This window comes from Podarcis pityusensis (genome assembly GCF_964106645.2).
Source record: "Podarcis pityusensis genome assembly, chromosome: 5".
Classification (NCBI taxonomy): domain Eukaryota; kingdom Metazoa; phylum Chordata; class Lepidosauria; order Squamata; family Lacertidae; genus Podarcis; species Podarcis pityusensis.
Window position 1 is genome coordinate 82,317,780 of NC_138032.1, and position 16,657 is coordinate 82,334,436.

The 16,657-nt window shown below is 42.5% G+C and overlaps 1 long non-coding RNA gene across 1 annotated transcript in view; it reads left to right on the plus strand.

Annotated features, from left to right (window-relative positions):
- The first annotated feature begins 216 nt into the window (after nucleotides 1-216).
- The window catches only part of LOC308478276, a 31,557-nt gene continuing 15,116 nt past the window's right edge, over nucleotides 217-16,657 (plus strand). Inside the window, exons 1-2 of the long non-coding RNA XR_013987012.1 lie at nucleotides 217-1,139; nucleotides 1,832-2,040. This is a non-coding gene — a long non-coding RNA (uncharacterized lncRNA). The remainder of the gene's footprint in view (nucleotides 1,140-1,831; nucleotides 2,041-16,657) is intronic.

Genomic DNA, 16,657 nt, shown 5'->3' on the forward strand with positions numbered 1-16,657 from the left:
ACCTGTCCCAGGTGTGCCACCCCATTGCTAGTGCTTCCATACCCTCCAACATTTCTCCGATGAAAACAGGGATGTCCTATTTAATAATAATAATAATAATAATAATACTTTGCCCATCTGACTGGGTTGCTCCAGCCACTCTGGGTGGCATTATAAAACATAATAAAACATTAAACATAAAAAACTTCCCGATACAGGGCTGCCTTCAGATGTTCTTCTAAAGTTTGTATAGTTACTTATCTCATTGGCTCAGAGGGGTCTCATAACTCCATACCCTCCAGCATACTCTCCAACAATTCTCTGATGAAAATAGGGACGTCCTAAGGAGAAGCAGCACATTGCGGGATCAAATCAGAAACTGGGATGGCTTCTGTAAAGCTGGGACTGTCCCTGGAAAATAGGGACATTCGGAGGGTCTGTTCTGCTGCTGCCAGACAGCTGCCGCCGTAACAAGTCTGAATACAAGATCGACCTTTGATAAGCTTCATCTACTTCTCTCCAAAAGACGTGTGATCCGGAGTGAAAAGAAGAGCCTTGGCAAATGCCACTTTCACACTATGACATTACTTTAAAGCACTAGGACACCTCTTTAAGCAGTGATGACTTCCCCCAAAGGATTCTGGGAGCTTTAGTTGGTGAAGGGTGCTGAGAGCTGTTAGGTGACCTCTATTCCTTGTCCATAGCTACGATTTCCAGAAGCCTCTGTGAAGAGGGATTGATTGTTACATCACGCTGGCAACTGTAGCTCAGGGAGGAGGACTAGGAGGTTGCCTAGCAAGGCCAGAGAGAGTGAGCTGGAGGATCACATTTGCACCCCACCCCCGCCACAGCCCAAGGTTCTCCACTTCTGATATAACCCTTGTGGAATACCCTCCTCAGTGAAATCCATATGGTACCCTGGCTGACATAGTTTCGGTACCAGGTACCAGAGACGAAAGGGAGAAATGTGCTAAGAGGAAGAAACACTTGGCAAACCCTCACCATGATCAACTCCCACCTGGAAACCAATGTCCCCACTGTGGAAGTATGCGTGGATCCAGAATTGGCCTCCACAGTCACTTACGGACTCACTGTTAAATCTGTGTTCATGGAAGACAATCTTACTCAGCTACGAGTGATCGCCATAGAAAGAAGACGAGGTAAACATCTTCACCAAAACCTTTCAACTCAAGTGAGCCTGTTTTATTTTTGGTGTGCTGCCCACGCTTCCTATTATTTGTGGAAAGGCCTTGTTCGCCATTTTTCATATATTTTATGAAATATTAATATTTTATATGGTTTTCTCTCTCTCCCTTGCCAATGGTATAATGTATAGCTATATATTTTTAAAGGTAAGTCATTTAGAGACCTTATAGGTAACAAGGTAATAAGTTTAACTAATAAAAAATATAATAATAATAATAATAGTAACAATAATAACAATAACAACAACAACAATGAACCCTGCTGACTGGGGCTGATAGGGTCCAGAAACATCTGCAGGGCTACAGGTTCCTCAGCCCTATTCTAAAGGGATCGACGAAAGATTAGACTGTGAAATGAAAAAGGCCAAGAAAAGGGAATAAGCAGAAGGCAATGTTTCTGTGAAGACTTTTCCAGATGGTATTGTCAGTTTAATTTATTTCCTTGCTTGCAGTCTGACACTGTCCTTCGTTTTACCTAAGCATTGTGGCACATATGGTTTGATGATCACCCACTGTTCAGAGATGCCCCATCGTACAGGCCCAACGGGGGAAACAAAGGACAGAATGTCGGAGCGTTTCTTTAGTTTCCAAAGCTTTGAAAACACACTCTTCAGGCGTAATGTTGAAAAATCCATTTCCCCCTCCAGACCATCTGCAGCCTACCTTGATGAATCCCAGGAGCCTTTTGATGGCGGTGACAGTGGTCAAGAGGTGTGTGTGTTTAGCAATCCCTTCTCCCATATGTGTTCAGGAACCCTGAAGGCATCTGTGAAATCAACCATCTGACTGTATTTGGACTCTGGAGTTTCTGCTCTTCTGTTTTTTGCAACTTCGAGCCACGTTCGTTCAAAGCAAGGTTAGTATGGTGGTTATTTTAGCATCATGGTTAGAAATTTGATGTGGAGCAGCAGAAAAAAATGGAGAGTAGCAAGGAACATGGCAAAGAGCTTCCACCCATTTCTCTCCCTCTTCCCTCTCACCACTACTTCCTGGCTGTGTATTTGGGAACAGCCACCGTAGTTGCATCTCTGCTTCATCAAGAAAGCATCTCATTCCAGCAGAGGGTCTGTAGGAGCTTGCTCTGAATGCAGGGTGAGGGGAGAGATTCCATCAGGCAAGGCCTCCTTCCACCTGCCTTGCCCCACCCTCCGGCCCTGGGTCTCCTCATAAGGAAGCTGTGCCTGGAGGAAGAACTTGAGGGGAGAGACTCCATCAGGCAAGGCCTCCTTCCACCTGCCTTGCTCTACCCTCTGCTTCTCAATGTGTATTGTATTGTTTTTGTACTGTGGCTTGCCGTTGTTTTATTGATTATAGTTTAGATATTATTGTAACTGTTGAGTGGATTTCTGTTTAACTTTTATATGTTGATTATTATTTTATACTATTCTAATGATTGTTGAATGCTACTTTTTTGATGGAGGTTGCCTATTTTAAAGTTAAGTTTTATTATCACATTTTTGTATTGCATTAGATTGTTATAAGATGTACATTTTTTGTTTCTTCAGCTTGTAAACCGCCTTGAATATTGTAAGATAGAAAGGCGGTATACAAATTAAAAATGATGATGATGATGATGGTTGCTGCTCAAACAAGCTCTCTGCTCAGCCTGCCAAGGTCCTGGTTCGAGCGGATCGGTGATTGAAGTGCTGTGTCCAGGGAGACCTGCTCAAGCAGAGAGGCCACAAGAGTCCTCCTCCGAGTCAGCTTCATCAAACTGGGAAGCAAGCAGAGAGGAGTACAGAGACCAGATGGGCTGACTTCCAGTTTGCAGGATCTACTTTAGGTTGCTGTTTTACTAGATCTCTGAGATCCACCAGCCTATTTTGTGAGGTGCAAAGCATCTGGAGCGCCATGGGAGACATGAATGGGGGATTTCCTCCCAAGGCAAATGGCAGCTTCAAAGGAACATTTTTCTTCAAGACAACAACAGGGAGGAAATTGTTAATTCTCTTCTGATACTGAAAATTAGCTTGCCCCCCATAATTGCAGCCAAGGCCACTTACTTCCCTGGCTGTGATATTTCAAAAGGTGCAAGGTATAGGAATATTATTGCAAACTATGATGTTTTTATAATATAGTGGTATATAAATATTTCTATAAATAAGTGTATTTGTATGCTGCTTTTCAGGGCTAAACTCAGCAAGGCAACTCTCCTCATAAAAAAATATCAGCCAGACTCCCCACCCCCAACCCTGATTTCTACTCCGAATGGTCTTCCTTGTAGGTGATTTTACGAATTCAGGCAAGAGCTACACTGAGCATTGGGGAGACACTTCTCAATCCACATATTATAGGAAATGATCTAGATTCTAACCAGTGTTATTTCAATTTTGCTTAAGTATTTATAAGGCATCTATCACATGTGTTGTTTAGACGTTTGGAGTCAGCCTTATTTACAGACATTACATCTGCAATTTTGCTGAATGCAAGCATTCTGGCACGGTGCCTCATAGATATTCTGCATCTGGGATAATTTTCATGACCTTGCAAGAACACTTACTGGAAAAAGGCAGGTTTATATCCCACCACACAATTTTTTAAAAAATCCCAAGAAGGGAGGTGGAAGAAAGTGGAATAATTTAAGTTAATGAAAGACAAAGATATGGAAATATTGGATGTGTTTTTAATTGTTTTTGCTTTTGCTTTTGTTTTGATGTAGTGTATCTTTTGTATTTTGTTTTTTTTATGTATAGCAATGTATTGATTTGTATTGTTTATTTATTTATTTATTTATTTATTTATTTATTTCCTTTTTCTGTAATCTTTAAACTTTTAATAAATATTATTTAAAAAAAAGAAAGAAAGTGGAATAATAAAAATTAGACCACTAATAATTATGTAAGCAACAGTCATCTTGTTTGTTTGCTTGCTTTTTTAAAGAAAAGGTTATACAACTTAAGGTCTTTATAAGGTCCATAATGGGTTTGTCTAGCTTCTTGTTTTATAAATAGGGCACACCTATCCTATAAATTGGGCGCATCTATCCTATAAATGGACGCGGGTGACGTTGTGGTCTAAACCACTGAGCCTAGTGGTTTAAATCCTAGCGACAGGGTGAGCTCCTGTTGTTCGGTCCCAGCTCCTGCCCACCTAGCAGTCCTAAAGCACGCTGTGCAAGTAGATAAATAGGTACCACTCTGGCGGGAAGGTAAACAGCGTTTCTTTGCGCTGCTCTGGTTCGCCAGAAGCGGCTTAGTCATGCTGGCCACATGACCCGGAAGCTGTACGCCGGCTCCCTCAGCCAGTAAAGCGAGATGAGCGCCGCAACTCCAGAGTCGTCCACGACTGGACCCAATGGTCAGGGGTCCCTTTACCTTTACCTTCACCCTATAAATAGACTGGTCACCTATGCTGGTTCCTTCCACCATTCCTCTGCATCCAACCAGCCCTTGACTTTACCTGGGCAATAAGGGTCTTTGGGTGGTAGATGACTGGGTCTGATCCCTCCTTTCTACCATCCAGATAATACCATGTGTGATTAGGAGGGCTTGTTAGAGTTGATATCTTTAACAGGGCAGGGCACTGCACATGGTTGCCCAGTTCATGCCTTTCTTCTCCTTTATACAAAGGGGAAGGGTAGTACAAATTGGGGAACCATGTGATTGGGCATCTCCATGGTGGGGATGGGGAACCTGTGGTCCCTCTGCTGCTGTTGGACTCCAACTCCCATCAAACCCTACCCAGCAGGGCCAAAGGTCCCAATGGTGGTGGGAGTTGTAGTCCAGCAACATCTGCAGAGCCACACCCCCAGTGTAGAGCAAGTGGGCATGCCTCTCCGCTGGCAGTACAGGGAGAAGTACTTTTCGCCAGGCCTACCTTGACTGCGGGACACGGGTGGCGCTGTGGGTTAAACCACAGAGCCTAGGACTTGCCGATCAGAAGGTCGGCGGTTCAAATCCCCGCAACAGGGTGAGCTCCCATTGCTCGGTCCCTGCTCCTGCCAACCTAGCAGTTCGAAAGCAACTCAAAGTGCAAGTAGATAAATAGGCACTGCTCCGGCGGGAAGGTAAATGGTGTTTCCGTGCACTGCTCTGGTTCGCCAGAAGTGGCTTAGTCATGCTAGCCACATGACCCAGAAGCTGTACGCCAGCTCCCTCAGCCAATAAAGCGAGATGAGCGCCGCAACCCCAGAGTCGGTCACGACTGGACCTAATGGTCAGGGGTCCCTTTACCCTTTACCTTTACCTTGACTACAGATCCTGAAGCTGAGGCTCCAATACTTTGGTCACCTCATGAGAAGAGAAGACTCCCTGGAAAAGACCCTGATGTTGGGAAACATTGAAGACACAAGGAAAAGGGGACGACAGAGGACAAGATGGTTGGACAGTGTTCTCGAAGCTACCAGCATGAGTTTGACCAAACTGTGGGAGGCAGTGGAAGACAGGAGTGCCTGGCATGCTCTGGTCCATGGGTCACGAAGAGTCGGAAACGACTAAACGACTAAACAACAACAACCACGACTATTCAGCTGGAATTTGTATCTATAAAGTTAGAAGCTCTTCTGGGATGAGAAATGTGATGTTAAGTCTGGCTAGAAGAAGACAGATTTCAGGCTTATACTTCTCCTTCCTGCATTTAAAAACACTGGAAATTCCACCTTGTTTGCTGATATACTTTTATGATTCAGGTGCAGAGTTACTTTTGCTGACTTACGGTGATGCCGAGACCACAACAGCCATATTATTTATAACGTCATTCTAAAATTCATTGATACAAAAGTTGGTGGACACCCTTAGTGATCACAGTCTTTGTTGAATCAGCTCTTTTCCCATGCTGTAATCCAATTATTTCCCACACAATAAGAGAGGATAAGGATGAAACAAACACTTGAAACACCATTCCTTGGATTGGGGCAGCCAATATGGTGTCCTCCAGATGTTTCTAGCTCCCAGCCAGCATGGCCAATAGGCAGGGAAGATGGAAGTGCTAATTGAAAAACCTAATTTTGGAAGAAAAGCAGAATCCTAGCATGACTTAGTTGTATAACTGCACCATATTTGTTACAGTAATTAATCCCTTCCCAGTCGGCTTTGCCCAATTTCTGTTTTTGTCTGTTGCCTTGTCCACATCCTTTCCTGAGGAACCTGCCTTGCTCCCCCTCTTCTCTTCAGCCAATCAGCTGTAACTATGTTAATGGGATATCCACTGTGGTTGCTAGGAAAGTAGCAGCTGACAAAACAGTGATTTGTGACATCAGCATTGTGACATCAAGCCAAAGATCTACCAAGTCCAGCATTCTGTTCTCACAGTGTCCATCTAGATGCCTCTGGGAAGCCCACAAACAACAGCAACTTGATTCCCAGCAACTGGTGTTCAGAGACATATTGCCTTCAACAATTCAGGCAGAACATAGCCATCAGAACCAGTAGCCACTGGTAGCCTTGTCATTCTCAACTTTCCCTTTTAATGATATTCAGGTTGGTGGCCATCAATATATCTTATGGTAGCAAATTCCATACTTTGTCTATGTGCTGTGTGACAAAGTACTTTGTTTCTTCTGTCCTAACTTTTCCTTTTTTTTTTTAATTGATACAGCAAGAAAAAAAAGAAAAGTAAACACAGATACAGAAATACCCACAGGAATAACAATAAACACAATTTTTTCTTAACAAACAATAAAACATAAGTTGATCTTAACACTATAGACCCGACCTCCCATCTATTCCTTATTTCAATTTCATATTACTTCTTGCCAATACACACTTTTATCATAATTTAACTTTTTCTTAATATATCTTAACTCTTATGTCTAACTTGCAACTGTTACTGAAGTTCCTCGAATGCTGCAACAGAGTTTAAACTACTATATTTATATTTCAAATATTCTTTGGAAACCTCCCATTTTGAGACAAATTCCTGTTTTGATTTATTCTTTATTCTTTCTGATAGATCATCTAATTCGGCATATTCTGTCAGCTTTTGGATCCATTCATGTACAGAGGGAATTTCAATACTCTTCCATTTTGCCACGATAAGAACTCTTGCTGCATATAAAAAGATACCCTTCATTTTTTGTGGAATACCCATTGTCCTGACTCTTCCAACATTCAGCTTATATGAAAGAGGGAGAAGAAACCCACATTATCAAATCAGACCTTCTTGCTCCTTGCCTTGGGCGAATTGTGGGTCATGAAAAGCTCTTAACATCCTTTTCTCTTGATCCATCCCAAATATATTTGCTGGCTGGTGCTCGGGAAACCACAGAGACAAGGAATCAAGCAAGCAAAGATGGTAGCAATGGGTGCATGGTTCCAGACTGCATTCCTATTTAGGAATGCCTATGCTGAAGAATATAGCATTTGTCATGCCCTGAGCTTGATTCTGAATGAAGTAAGAACAGGGAAAGAGAGATCCTTCCCTCTCTCCGAAAAGCACTAGGAACTGCCAAGGAAAAATGGGTTTTTATTTGTTATATGGTGTGATGATAACTTTCCAGCCTGATCAATAAAGGCATTAACAGAGCTATGGTACGTTTGGCAAAAGCCTCTGCTGCTCAGATTCAGAGAGATATATGCCTGTATGAAGTTCCATCTGACATCACACTGCTACTCTGAATGAATGTGAAGGGCCCATCTGTGTAGGCTGGAGCCTTAATTCAACACAACAAGTGACATTCAGCGTCTAGACTGAAAAGGAAGGACAAGGGTTATGCTGATGTCATACTCTGACATGGAAAATCTAGAGGAAAATGCCTAACAGTTTCATTCCAGTAGACCTGCTCCCCTCCTCTCCTGTCTCCCTGGTAGTGGGACTATTAAAGAAAATCAAGCTGCAAATTAGCATAAGATCAAAACACTTATGTGCAAGAATCCTTTTCCTAAGCCCATTTATTCAGGGCTAGCAAAATGCAGCCCATTATGATGGGGTTTGTGTGTGTGCGCGCGTGTGTGTGAGTGTGTCTAGGGAGAGTTTGTGCATTTGGAGGTTCCCTGGTTTGTGCAGTTTGTGCACAGAAGCCCACTGCATGCGATTTCTAGGAATTAGGCTCCAGTGTTTGTGGTGCAATGCAGATTTTATCCTCATTGCTGTCATTACCCTGATTGGAAATTGAACCATGGGGCTTCATCTGCCCTGGTCATGTTAGCCGTTTGGAATGAACCTTATGCTTAGATGCATAGTTCTCCCTTTTTACCTACCTAGCCCCACCCTGTGTTCTGTTGGTCATGCTGTAGTGTGACGTTGGAGCTTGCTGGAACATTGGAACGGGCTTCTTGTATATGCCTGCTGCCACAGCGGCCCAGCTGAGAGATGGAAAGGGCTCCGCGTTATGTTCCTGAAAAACCACAGCTTTTGCGACAGGAGATCAGGAATAGGACCAAGTGACAATTACGGTGACATGCCAGACAATTTGGGTCAAGAGACAGACTTAAAACACAGGACTGCAATATCCAAGAGTAATTTGTGTGGCCGAAACGAAGGGGAAGGGGCCTGGCTAGGCTAGTCTGAGGCTGAAGAAGGCCAGCCCACATACATGAATGCTCCTGCAGAAATAAAAATAGATTAATCCCCAAACACAGAAAACCAGCATGACAGGGAGAAGGCTGCCCTAGAACCTTTCTTCCTGAAATGCCTAGCTTCTTGATGTGGAGATGATCAACATGGAGCACCCCACATAAGAACAAAACAAGTTGGAAGAGCAAGAGACTCTTCATCTCAGGGTGGTGGATTTGAGTCCCACATTGGGCAGAAGATTCCTGCATTGCAGGGGGTTGGACTAGGGGGTTGGACCCCTTCCAACTCTACAGTTCTATGATTTCATGCTGGAGCACAACAATAGTCCTTCTAGTCCAGCATCCTTCTTCCCACAGTGGCCAGCCAGCTATTTCCACCAGGAATCCCACATGTTGTCTGCCCAGACTGTAGTCTGACAAAGCATAGACCATACAGACCATAGGCGCCATACATTTCTGAAGTTTGGTGACTTTGCGTAGGATGCTCTGATAGTGCCTGTTGTGGTTGCAAAGTCTGTGAGATTGGTTAACCCCAATCTTGACTGCCTTTACTGGACTTGACTGCAACTTGACTGCCTTTACTGGAAAACTGGAAGACATGGTTTGCGTTTGCTTGCGTTGTTTTTTTTTACCAACCAATTGTGTCGTCCTTAATAGCTACCAGTATATGTTTTGATTGTATGGTTTCCTTGGGGTGCCTTTGACTCCAATATCTAATTGGAGTGATTATTTAGTTGTTATTTTTTTTTAAAAAAAAAAAGTACCAACCAACCAATATTGAAAAATACTGTAAAGAAGAAGAAAAAAGCAAAATACAAAATGCAGTTTAAAGCAGTAAAATGCATTAAGCAGTGCTACCTGAAAAAGACTGGGGGGAGCGGGGGGAGTAAGGAGCTGCTTAAAAGAGTAAGTTGTTGGTGCCATTCTAATTTCCAGGGAGAGTCTGTTCCATACTACGGATATCACCATACTAAAAGCTCTGCCTTGCGAACTCCTTAAACAGACTCCTGGGGCATGTGGTACCCACATTAGGGCTTCGCTTGATGATCTAAAGGTTCAAGTAGGATTGTATTATGACGTATTTCCTCCTCTCTTTCTCTCTCTTTCTCACTAACTTCTCTCTCTCTTTCACACTATCTTCTTATAAATGAAATTATTCAAAGAAAAGAAAAGGGTTGAACAGGATAAAAAGGCAGCCTTCCAGGCAAACAGATCCTAAGTTGTTTACAGCTTTGTATACCAACAACTCCCAAGGAAAGAAGGAAGGGATAGAAATTTAATAAATAAACAGCAAAACATTAAACTTGGCCTGGTAGCTAATTGGTAGTTACTGCAGATCCCTTAGCACAGGCTTCAACCTCAGCCCTCCAGATGTTTTGAGCCTACAATTCCCATCATCCTTGACCACTGGTCCTGCTAGCTAGGGATCATGGGAGTTGTAGGCCAAAAACATCTGGAGGGCTGAGGTTGAGGAAGCCTGCCTTAGCAGCTATATTACATATTGATGGTAAGTTGCCCCTAACAGCATCCAAGCTGCACCAGCTGCAGTTCCCAGGCCAGCCTTAAGGGCAGCCCCACATGGAGCATGTCGCAGTAATGCAGTCGAACAGTCAGTTTTTCTATTGAAAAAAGGTTAAACTGATGGAAGTTGTCCTTGGTAGTACATCAGCCCTAGAAGGGTGGGATAGGAATTTGTCTAGAAGTACAAAGGTGGAAGGCTGCATTGTGGGCTTTTTGTTGTTGTTGGGGGAATAAGAAATTTAAATAATTGGTGCTAACAGTGGAGCTCCTATCTAGGCCCAGTGGCTGCCACCTCCCATCTCAAGGCTGACCCTGAAATGATGCTGTATCATGACGCTGATAGAGCATAATTCCAGGGGCATTGTGGGAGGAAATGGTGGCCCCTCATTGGCCAGTATGTGAGAGAATGTATGTCAAGTGCTTTGAATGCTCTAAAATGCAACTTTATTACCGCAGCAAATTTGGAATTCCAATAACGTAACATGAGGTTTAAAAATCACTTTAATAGATGGTGATGTTTCTACTCCAGCAACTCCTAGCAGAGACTGACGAATAAGTGAGATTTTGGTAGCTCCCAAACAGCACTGGTTTCCCAAAGTCATTGGTTTTCAGTCATCCACTTGAGAGTTGCGAAGAAGGATCATGAGTAGGACTTCATGTTGTCTTTTTTTTTTTTTTTTTTTGCACTCCCCCAACAGATGCCACAATTTCCTTGAGCGCAAAAATTAAAAATTAAATTGGGTTGTTGTTGTTTTTCATTTGGAATGGATTAGTTGATTGCAATTTATAGCACAACAAGCAACCTCCCTGAAGCCTTATATGGCAAATGCACTATAACCTTTGTAGATTTACTACCTATGTGATAAATGTTACTGAGCTAATAATAGGGTGAAGGGAAAGCAAGGCCACGTTTACCTGATTTTTCTGCTTTAGAGGGAAATTGCTAGATGGCAGATTTCGTGGTCTAGCTGGCTTTATTGCTCATTTTCAGTTTTGCAGCTTTCTTTGTTTGTTCTCATGGGTCATAATGACTTCTGCAAGAAAAAGAAATTGCATTTTCCTGGGCGCACTGAGCCAGGGTGTTAGGCAAATGTGAAAGGTGATGATGGAATTTGGATTGGGTTCCAAGCCAAGCTCAGGTCACTGAGGTTTAAAAATATTCCTTTCGAAACCAGTTCATATGTAAAATCCTTATAGGCTAGTAAAAGTAAATTAGAGACAGAGCTAAACCTACTGCATTGGGGGGGGGTGCATTTTCTGCAGTGTTTGAAAAGTGCCTTCCCTTTACAAAAAGTATTCATTTATTTCATTATATTTCCTTCACTTGTCTCCACTCACCATTGCCCTCACTTGCCCTCCACGACAGCTTTCTGTAGGCAAACTTGCATTTTCATTTCACTCCTTTCAAAGTATGGTACCTAATGTTGAATTTTGTGGGTGGGGGGAATCATACTTATGATTAATCTAGAAATGGTGGCAAAGCACCAACTGAGAAAAATGGTACAAATCCAAAGACAATCATGGCTTTAAAGAGGATTGAGGAAAGTTGAATATAGATGCAATCTAGGTGCTTTTTGGTTGAAACTTTCTATCCCTTCAACATGGCTGGCTTTAGTTTTTACATTAAAATCAAAACTAAGGAAGAATTAGTGCACCTCTCAATGAAATAACACACAATGTTATTTTAGGGTTGATGTTTTACATTTCTTGCCTATTGGAAAACTTTGCTATATATGAAGCTCACCAAGGCCAGTTCTTCTGTTTTCTGTTTTCTTTAGGGAGGGAGGGCGGGGGGGAAGAGAGAGGAAGAAACAAGCTCCATTTTCAGATGTAAAAGATTCTGGCCTCTTGCCAGCTGCTAGACATTCAAGAGGTATAGTGTAATTCATCCAGCAGTAACGTAAAGTTTTGTTAGCAGACTCTGTGCTGGCTGCATTACTAATGTTCCATTAAATTGGCCAGCTCCATATTAAAAGAAAGATCTATGTGCTCTGTACACCCTTGCAACAATAATGCTTGACAATAATTACAGTGACACCCAAGTCGAGGTGGTCTGGTTGGCACCAACAGCACAATATTTCTCTTTAACAGGCGCTTGATCAAACATGTTAGCAAACATTTTGCTGCAACGGGAAAGGTTAAGATTATAGCAACAAGGTGGGGGGAAACCCCAGAGATGTTGGGCTGTCTTTTTCTTACTACTCGTGCTTAAGAGAATATTTTCAACATGAATGAAAAACCTACGCGGGACAAACACCCTGCATAATTAGAACTCCCGACCTGCACTCACCTGCACAAAAGGAACTGTGTGCCATGGTAGGAAAGCCGTTTTTGTTGTGGTCCTTTGGGAAACAGAAAAATTAAGCTAGCCATGCTTGTTAGTTATACAATACATCACAGGAGAGACCTCTTTAGATGGGGGAAGCTATGGGTCATCCAACCAGCACATAGGAACATAGGAAACCAGGCCCACTGAGGGTCCGTATTTTCCAGGGACAGCCCCGGATTCACAGAAGCTGTCCCAATTTCTGATTTGATCCTGGAACGGTCTGCTTTTCCTTAGGATTTTCCCTTATGTTCATCAGAGAAATGTTGGAGGAGACGTATCTATTTTCATTGGAGAAACATTGGAGGGTATTGAAAAGCTGTCCCTATTTTTATCGGAGAAATTGGGGGGGGGGGCTATGGAGTTCTGTGACTCCTGAGCCAAGGAGATATGTAACTATACAACCTTTAGAAGACATGTGGAGGGAAGTTTTTAATGTCTAATGTTTTATTATGTTGGAAACTGCCCAAAAAAGCTCAACAATTTTGGTCTCTTAAAAAAAGCTCTGCCCCAGGCACTGGTGGTGTTGCTACACCCCTGCTTTCCTTAGACATTATTATAGTTTGGCATTCTGGGCTTCTAGATCACCCATGGGTGATATGTGGAATTCTATACCACCCATGGGACCCGTTGAACACATCTCCCAAGTCTTCCTCTTATTCCCTGTCCCCAACTTTCTCTCCTCCTCATGGTTCCTTCCATGGCATGGGGACTAGCCTGGAAACCTCTGTTTGGCTGCTTCAGTAGCAGACAAGTCCCAAATTCTGTGCCTCTTTTTTCATTCCCTCAGAATTGTGACATACATTCTATTCATTTTTCCAATGGCCGAAATATTGGGAAATTCTGGAACAAGAGGGAGATAAACTGAAATTGCAGAGTTTTGAAAAACTAAAAAATAAAGTGCGAGATTGGCTTCATTATTATCAGATAATGGAGGCATACAATCTGGACAAGAAAATTGGCTTCCAGGTGGAAAAATCAAAATTGGAAACAGAACTGTTAGATCCCAAAACTAAGAATTTGTCAAGAATGTATAACTTGCTGTTGAAATGGAATACTCAAGATGAAACAGTGAAATCTGCTATGATTAAATGGGCACAAGATGTAGGACATAACATAATGATGGCTGACTGGGAACAGTTATGGACCACAGGTATGAAGTTCATGGCATGCAATGCCTTAAGAGAGAATATTATGAAAATGATATACAGGTGGTACATGACACCAGTCAAGCTTGCAAAAATCTATCATTTGCCCGACAATAAATGTTGGAAATATAAAGAAACTGAAGGTACATTCTTTCACCTTTGGTGGACGTGCCCAAGGATTAAGGCTTTCTGGGAGATGATTTATAATGAAATGAAAAGGGTATTTAAATATACCTTTCTGAAGAAACCAGAGGCCTTTCTCCTGGGCATGGTCGGCCAAATGGTGCCAAAGAAGGACAGAACTTTCTTTATGTATGCTACAACAGCAGCAAGAATACTTATTGCAAAGTATTGGAAGACACAAGATCTACCCACTCTGGAAGAATGGCAGATGAAGGTGATGGACTACATGGAACTGGCAGAAATGACTGGCAGAATCCGAGACCAGGGTGAAGAGTCGGTGGAAGAAGATTGGAAGAAATTTAAAGATTATTTACAGAAAAATTGTAAAATTAATGAATGTTAGAATGATGTCAGAATGAAATTAAGTGGTTCTAGCAGCAATGTCATAAAGGTGTGTGAAAAAATGGCTGGTTAATAGGTGAGAATTTAAAGCTAGAATATATTAAGTTAAAGGACTAAGACAAAAACAAAGAGGGAAAGGAATTGCTGAATTAACCAATTGAACCGGAATACAAAAAAGGTAGGTGAGAGGAGGTCAGGAAAGCAAGGAAATGAAATGTAAGATACGAAAGGATAAATTTGTTTTTAAGTGTTCTTTCTATATTTTTTTTTATACTTTGCATTTTGTATGTTTTTTCTCTTTTTTTCCCCTTCTATATTTTTCATTGTCTTTTATGTAATTTTTTGCTTTTGAAATCTCAATAAATATCATTAAAAAAAAACAACAACAGAATTGTGACATACAAAGTGTAGCCCCCTGATGGCACACTAGTATATGGAATTGATCATTGCTGCTTTCCATGTAGGGTTGCCAATTGATGAGGGGAAAAATAGCTGGCCTGCTCCTGTGCTTTTCAGATCACACTGAGGTCCAGAAATCAGCAGCTGAAGGGAGCATGTCAGGGCATGACGATAGGCACTTTCACTTGCCAAGGCCTGCTAAGACCCGAAACAGAAGCTGGTAAAGAAGAATTGGCAACCTCACCTCAGTTTGAGAGCAGAATGCTTGAAGCCACCCTTGTCCAACGCTGTCCAAAATTGTGTCAGATTTTCCTGCTGCGTTCCCCTCCTTGTCTTTGAGGAGGTGATGCGCATCCTTTTGTCTGCTCTGGACTTATTAACTTGCGCTCCAAGTTCACAGCCCAGGAGTGAATGTGGAGAAACCTAATTTAAATCAGTTGGCAATTTCTATTACAGAGGGAGGAATAGGAACTGTCGGCAGGCCACTTCCAGATGCTCTCTCTCCTCTGGAAATCAATCCCTCAGTTGAAATGGGCTGTGTTGTTTGCTTAATGAAATCCTGTATTCCATAGTCAATAATGCAGACATGCTGCTTTTAGCATTAAAAAAAAAAAATCCAAAACAGCTGAGTTATTAATGTTAGAAAAACAGTGGCAAGGCCAGACTCAGCAACTAATACTCTTCATGATGTTTATTGGCACTAAACATGTATTATGTAGTCATTAAGCAGGATGGTTGTGTGCAGTCTCCATAATATTTTTTCATGCTTTCATTGTGTTAGAATGGTAGGTTCTGTGTCGTGTAGAAACACAGACAAGCCCTTGATGTTAATGATCTCTTAAAACCACACAAGATAAAGCGCACTATAATATGCTGTTTTACTAATGACTTGATAATATATCTGCCCTCTCTCAACATTGCCTCCTCTGTTCATTCATAATCTTACTAAAATCCGCTTTCCCCCGCTTTATCTGATGAGCTGTCTCTATTTCCCTGTGTTTCAAGCCAAACCTTCCCACTAACTCAGCCATATTAATGAGCACAAAAATTATAAGCCATGTTTTTACTCACCCACATATCACTTTGTTAAGTTTTTTTTTTTTAAGTCACCTTGATTGTCTGAAAGGAACGAATTTTACAGAAGCTTTCCTGCCTGGTCGTCTTGAGGCAACTCCTGTTCATCACAGGAGACTAGCCAAGGCTCTATATAGCTTTGCCAACCATCTCTAACTGCTGCAGTCATTTTTGACAACACTATACTATTTTTTTGCCAACAAAGGTCCTTATAGTAAAAGCTATGGTTTTCCCAGTAGTGATGTATGGAAGTGAAAGCTGGACCATAAATCGCCGAAGAATTGATGCTTTTGAATTATGGTGCTGGAGGAGACTCTTCAGAGTCCCATGGACTGCAAGAAGATCAAACGTATCCGTTCTTAAGAAAATCAGCCCTGAGTGCTCACTGGAAGGACAGATCGTGAAGCTGAGGCTCCAATACTTTGGCCACCTCATGAGAAGAGAAGACTCCATGGGATGTTGGGAAAGATGGAGGGCACAAGGAGAAGGGGACGACAGAGGACGAGATGGTTGGATAGTGTTCTCGAAGCTACCAGCATGAGTTTGACCAAACTGCGGGAGGCAGTGGAAGACAGAAGTGCCTGGCATGCTCTGGTCCATGGGGTCACGAAGAGTCGGACACGACTAAACGACTAAACAACAACAACAACAACAACATACTATTTTTTGTTACAAGAGGTTGTATCCAACCACAGCATTATGATAGCGGACACCACGTACGCCTACGCAGTGGGGCATCCAGTTTTGTAGGTCCCAATGTGGATTGCCCATTCCCCAAAAGGTTTCTGTCAGGGAACTGCCATCGGAAGGAAGGGAAGTGAAAGGGCTCACACAGGTTGGGAGAGACTCAGCAGCTGAAGAGGGAACCAGTAGGGGGAGAGGAGCTGAGCTGAGGGAAAGGGAGCTGGAGGGATGGCTCAGAGACACTTCCAGCGAAAACAGTGGGGAGGTTTCAGGACCTCCTGTAGGGACACCCACTCCTCGCCGGAAACTGTCACGCAGAGAGTCCAGAAGACGTGTTTCCGTTAA